The following is a 7,004-nucleotide window of genomic DNA, read 5'->3' on the forward strand; positions in this document are numbered from 1 at the left end:
TCGTGTTATTTCACTCTTCGTGCCCCTGCCGACCCCACTGGCTGAATTAGAATCACCATGGAAACATGCCTCTGGGGATGTCCATAAGGATGTTGCCGGAAAGGTTTATCCAGTGTAGGAATATACAGCCTGAGCTTGGGCAGCATCCCTTGGGCTGGGTTCTGGATCACGCTCTGTACTTCCTGGCTGTGGATGCAGTGTGATCAGCCACTTCACCCCTCCCCCTATGACGACTGTACCCTCCAGCTGTGAGCCAGAACGAAGCCTTAAGTTCCTTTTGTTAGATACTTTGTCCCCCAATATGCCCATCTTGGGGAAACACACACACACATACACACACACTTGGATTCCAGCAGCCTCATTTAGAATATGGTTCTATCGATTCCCAATTACTACGTTTCAGTTTCTGTGTTACTAGCTCAGTTTCTGCCCATGTAGGTGATGTGATTTGATGTTACAGGTCCGGAGAAGCGGCGGGTCTGTGTCTACAGTGACCAGAAGCTCCCTGACATATGGGCCAAATTCCCCAGAGTCCAACAAAACATCAGAGGCAGTTCTGCTTGGTGGCCAAGAAGGTGTCATCCTAGGGACCCTGAGGACTTTCTTTCCAGGAAAACCATTGGGAATACATTTTTGTGAGGTTCTCTCATCAGCTTGAGAAGTCCCTTTAGAAATCAGCCACACTTCTGACACAGTAGTGGCCCCGTTCAGAGCTTTTATCCCTCCAGCTTAAATCTGTTTCTTAGAACTTGATATCAAGGGACTGGAGAGACGACTTAGTGGGTAAGGCACTTACTACACAACCATGAGGATCTAAGTTCGAGTTCTCATAACACGTAAGAAACAGCATGGCTGTAATTACCTCTAAACCCAGTCTTTGGGGTACAGAGGCAAGAATCACCGGAGCTTGCTGGCTGCCAGTCTAGCAGGAAGCTGGCTGCTCCAGGTTTGGTGTGCAGTGCTGTCTCAACAATGTAAGGCGTGGGGTGCTAGAACAGGAGACTTGACACCCTCTGGCTTCTGCATGCACTCAGTGTACATAGACTACTACACACACTTAAAAAATAGGAAGGAGACGGAAGAATAGAGTACCAGTAATCCCAGGAGGCAGGAGGGCCACAGCTTTGTAGTGTACTTAAGGCCACTCTGGAATACTCGAGACCCTGCCAGAAAAGAAGAAAAGGAATTCCAAGCCAGTTGTAGGAGCTTATGCCCATTGTTCAAGCCAGCAGAAGTATTACTGTGAGTTTGGGACAACATGAGCTATATAGTTCTTGGTCAGTCTGGCCTATATTATGAGACCTGTTTCAAAAGAAAAAAATCACACACACACACACACACACACACACACACACACACACACACATACACATATGCATACACACATTTTTGTGTTCAGCTTTAAACACTACCTCCAGAGAAAACCAGCAGGTGCAGTAGGTGCACTAAGATGCTCAAAGCCCCTCTCCAAGGGAGCCGTGTGGTGTGGGCCAGTAAGGCTGCTGGGCAAATAATAGCCTTCCGGAGCATGTGTCTGAGCAGTCCTGACAGGACCGGCTTGGGGCTGCACTTGGACTTGTTAGTCCTGGGGCCTAGGGAAGGCACCTCCCTATTCTCTGAGCCAAAAAGGCTGTGCTGCCCAGATATCACCTGGCAGCTGCCTGAGAGGCCCACAAGCTGCCCAGGAGCTTCCTTCCATTCTGCATATCACTGAGGAAGGCGGCCTGCGCCCAGTCTTATTTGATTCCTTAATTTTGCTTTGTTGTCAGGCATGAGAACCCAGCTGTTATGCCAACAGCTGGTTGGAACTCAAGCAGCAGATGACAGAAACAGCCAAGTGACTCATGGGCTCTGAGTCCCAAGAGACTCAAACATAAGGTCTGTGGCCTTGAGGGACAATGTGACTAGGATCTCTTGGCAGATCTCCTGCCACCACCTTTCCAGGGAAGAGCCAGACCAGAAAGGAAAAGCCAAACATTTGATTCTAAAAATGCATTTGCATGAGAGCAGCTGGGCCATGTGCTCACTGCGCCCTTGCGAGCTGCCTTAGATACTTACAGCCTATAGAACAGCCCTACTCCGCATCAGTTAGGAAAATTACCCAGGCCTCAGACTCTCCAAGGAAAATGCCATGTGTCCTCCTAGGCCTTTGCCTCCACACAACCTCTGGTGGCAGAATACACCCACCTAGAAAATGCAGTTTCAGCTCAGTGAACACTTCCTAGGTGGGCACCTCATTTCTCGTTAAGATGTAGGTGCCAGCATTCAGGAAACTGAGGCAGAATGACCATAAACTCCAAGACCAAGTCAAAAAAGAAATCTAAGTTGAATGTGGAGGTGTATCCCAAAATCCTAGCAATCAAGAAACCGAGAAAGGAGGATCGTGAGGCCATCCTAGGCTACATATGAGATCCTCATCTTCAAAGCTCAAACACACAGAAGTGGACATGAACATGTGATGGACAAACTACAGGGGTGGAAACAGCAATCAAAGTGAGCAGAGTGCCGCTGTGCCCAACTGCTGCCCCTGGGCGTCCTGAGCACAGCTGCTCTGTCTGTACCTGGTCCTGAGCGGGCAGAACACAGTGGCTGGGGTGGCCCATTGGCCCCACTCACCTGCCGTTATCACACAGCCATAGAGGTCCCCTTACCATTCAGAATCAGTCAGCTGTGTATTTGGTTCTTTCTCTGGCATGTGTGTTTATGTGTTAAGTCAGTTGCTTTTCTCAGTACTGTGACCAAACATACGACAAAGCTTAAGGCCTGTGTTGTGAGGTCTGGCCCATCATGGCTGGGGGAGCACGGCAGCTGGAGAGTGCGGCTGCCGGTTCACATCTCGGTGGAACAGGAGTCATAAGAAAGTTGAAGTGGGTCAGTCTGTGAAACATGAAAGCTAACCCCCCATAACCCATCTGCTATGACCCACCTCTCAAAGGTTCACGGCCTCCCAAACAGTACCACCAGATGTAGGAGCCTGTACACACACAGACCACACATGTTCTCGCGTGTTTTCTTCTCCCTACCTGGAAGAACAGAGAAGACACTGTCGGGCTCAGACAGTGGCACAGCCCAGCACGCACCTTGAAGTGCTGAGTGCTTGGTGGGAGAGCAGCCTCCCATCCAAGGTCTTCCTCTGTCTCCTTTTCAGCCGTCACTCACCATGTAGCCTAAGCAGTCCTGAACTTTCAGTCCTCCTGCCTCAGCCTCCCGAGGAGCTGCGGTTAAAGACTTTACAACATTGCAGAAAATTGTCTGGCAATAAATTATATTTGCTCCAAAATATAACTTAACAAAACTTGTTTTGTTTGTTTTGGAAACAGCACTTATTTTTGTAACTGCTTTCTTTCTTTTTCTTTTTTTTTTTTTTTGCTTTTTCGAGACAGGGTTTCTCTGTGGCTTTGGAGCCTGTCCTGGAACTAGCTCTGTAGATCAGGCTGGTCTCGAACTCACAGAGATTCACCTGCCTCTGCCTCCCGAGTGCTGGGATTAAAGGCGTGCGCCACCATCGCCCGGCATGTAACTGCTTTCTACAACAAAGAATTTGTTAATTTTTATTTTATGTGTATGAATGCTTGCCTGTGTGTGTATGTAAGTGCACCACATACATGCAGTGCCTGCAGAGGTCATAAGAGGATGTCAGATCCCTTAGAACTAGAGTTACAGACAATTGTGAGCTGCCATGTAGGTCCTGGGAACTGAACTCGTCCTTTACAAGAGCTATGCTCTTAACCAGGGGGCTCTCTCTCCAGCCCCACAACTGCTTTGGAAACAGCATGAGGCTAGCTTCCTGAAACCAGATACCCTTTCTGTGTAGTTTCAAGGTGAGCACATGATATTCATTAAAATAGATATTAATTAAAATACTGGGAGCAAGGCCAGCCTGGTCTACAAAGTGAGTTCCAGAGCAGCCAGGACTACACAGAGAAACCCTGGCTTGTATGAGTTCTAATTGGTCTTAATAATAAAAACCCGGAGCCAGATAGTGAGGCAAACGCTAAAAGATCAGAGAGACAAGGAGCAAACCACAGCCAACTCTTACCTTGCTGACTCCTCAGTGGAAAACTGGCCTGAGCTCCTGTCTCCTCCTGCCTTCTATTCCTCTCTCCCTGTCTGTCAATACAGACTTCCAGACCGCTATGGTTAACTAGTGGCTAGTGGCTAGTTCCACCCTCTGATCTTCAGGCAAGCTTTATTTGTTAGAATACAAACAAGATATCACCACAACCCTGTTTCAACAAAACCCTGAAACAACAACAAAAAACAAAAACAAGCAGAATTTTTAATTCTTTTAAGTTTTTGTACATTTATACCATATATTTTAATAAAATCCATCCTTCCTCAGTTCTCTGTGCCCCCAATCTGTGTCCCTCTCGACTTCATGTCTTCCTAACCCTGAGTCTAGTTAATGCTGTCCATATATGCATGGGCGTGGGACTACCCATTAGGGCGTGAGCAACCTGTTAGCAGCCTCTACCAAAAGGAGCGTGACTATACCTCCCTCAGCAACCCCTGACTGTTAATGGTTTTCCCACCAAGCATGGGCCCTTGCCAGTTCACACTGCCATTTTGACCGGCTTGATGTTGTATAGGTCTTGTGCAGGTGATCACAGCTGCTGAGTTGATTTGCACAACAGCTACGCCATGTCCAAAGTGAACATTTGGCAGCTCTCCTCATGGCTCCCTTAACCTTTGTGCCTGCTCTTCTGCAGTGTTCCCTGGTTCTTGCACGGGGGAGGTTCCTAGGATGACTCATGTGCAGCTGAGCACTCACAGTTCAAGAACACACGTCTTCAAGTACCATTTGTGTTATTAAAAGGGGGTGGGTGGAGATAAATCAGGGGGTTGGAGCCAGTGTACTGAGCCTGTAAATGAGACTTGTTATAGTCCCATTTAAATAGGTAATAATAATAATAATAATAAAAACCCAGCGTCCCAAGTCTATGGCTTCTTAAAGAATCCATATACAGAAAGACTCAGTTGACGTCTGATGGCTTTGCTTTTTTTTCTCATTTCTTCATTGTGTTATTCTGATGAGAATTTTAATTTTGTTTTTATTTTATGAATATGAGTGTTTTTCCTGCATGCAAGTGTACCACATGCATGCATTGTCTACGGAGGCCAGAAGAGGGTACCTGATTTCCCAGAACTGGAGTGACAGGCAGTTGTGAGCGGCCCTGAGAGCGCTGGGAAGTGAACTCCTGCCCTCTGCAAGAGCAGCAAGTGCTCTTAACCACTGAGCCATCTCGCCAACAAGATTTCCATTTATTCATTTATTTATTTATTTTGAGACATAATCTTATACTGTGGCTCAGGCTGGCCTGGAACTCACTGAACAACACAAGTTTGTTTCAAACTCATGGCAATCTTCCTATCTCTACCTTCCCAATGGCAGAGTCTCTGGTGTGAACCACCCCCCCCCCAACACACACACACATACACACTTGGCGACAGGTTGTTATATAGTGCAGGCCAGCTTAGAACTGACTATGTAGCAGAGAATGGCCTTGAATGTCTGATCCTCTTGCTTTGACCTCAGTGTTGGGATTACGTGTGTCTGTCACTATGCCTGATTTATAGTGTACTGGAGGTAGACCTCAGACGCATGTGGGACACTCTGCAAACTGAGCCACATCCTCACTACCCTGATAAGATTCTTGGTTGTGGTTGGTATCTTTTATTACAGAGTCTGCCACCTCTATGACATTCCACTTAGATCAAGGCCTTTCGAGTTATTTCTGCACTTGCCTTTAGTGTTAGGCATGGGCTACTTTGAAGGCAACTATGGGTATTTAGCTCTTTTTCAGAAGTGGATATAATGCTTACCTGAGACCTGTTACAGTCTTGTGAAAATCAGACAGTGGGGTGGGGATCCAAACATTCCACAGCCCTGTGTAACTTTGTGTGGTGTGCAAAGACACTAGCATGGCGAGCAAACCTGGCCCCCTTTGGGGATCCGTGTCCTCTGCTTCCGTGGGGAAATTTTCCATCCTCTTCACTTTGTTTGCAGATAGCAAACCTCCCGGAGTTCCTGTGATTTCTGAGATTCCAGGATTAGCTTGGCCATTTTTGGAAGTTTAAACTTTCTGTTTGCCGCACCTCCCTTAAATTGACGGGCTATAGGTTCCTCACACTGACCAGAGTCTGCTGAGTAGAGTTCTTTGATTATGCTTAGGACTCTGAGTGATGTTTAAAGACATAGTCCAGTCCTGAGATCTAATTAACATGGAGGGCAGGGGTGGGGGGGTGACTGCCTCATCTCCTGTGGCAAGCATCACAGAAAGCAAGATCTCTGCAGGCATGGAGAGGTCTTTGTGTGTAGCTCTCCAGAAAAGGGAAAGACCTTTGGCGCTTGGGGCACTTTCCTCACGCTGCCTCTTTTAGCAGGGGGCTTTCTTTCTTTTTGTGGGGATGGTGGTAGTAAGACAGGGTTTCGCTGCATAACCCAGGTTAGCCTTGAGTTTGCCGTGGTCCTCCTGCCTAGGCCTGCCCAGTACGGGCATTACAAGTCAGTGTCTCCATGCCAGGCTTGACGGAAGTTTTCTTGAAGACTACCAGGGACAGGGACCCGACACCTCATTGATGGGTGGTGGGTCAGTGCCCACGCCTGGACTCCAGCTCAGCGTGGCAGATGGTCTAGCAAACAAGGGGTAAACCCGAAAATGCACTGCGCAAGAGCGAGCGCAAAGGAGCCGGGATGATTGAGCACGTGCGGGAAGAAGTTTCCTTTGTCATCAGTGCCACGTGGCACCATGGCGGTCTTTGCCTGGGGTTAACCCCAGTAGCTATCTCCAACTGCAGCGCACGGATCGCAGACACAGTAGCCGCCCCAGCGAGGCCCCGGGGTCCGGGAAAGCGCCCCCACTGTGAGGAAATTGAAGGGCAGCGAGCGGAGGAGCTCGGGGGTGGGGCTCGGGATGGGGGCGGGACTCCAGGTGGGGATGGACCTCCGAGTGGAGGCGGGACTTCAGGTGGCGACAGGGCTCCGGGACGATTCGTGGTCCGGA

Source organism: Microtus oregoni, unplaced genomic scaffold (genome assembly GCF_018167655.1).
Source record: "Microtus oregoni isolate MIOR12 unplaced genomic scaffold, Mior012 000004F_ref0000308, whole genome shotgun sequence".
Classification (NCBI taxonomy): Eukaryota; Metazoa; Chordata; class Mammalia; order Rodentia; family Cricetidae; genus Microtus; species Microtus oregoni.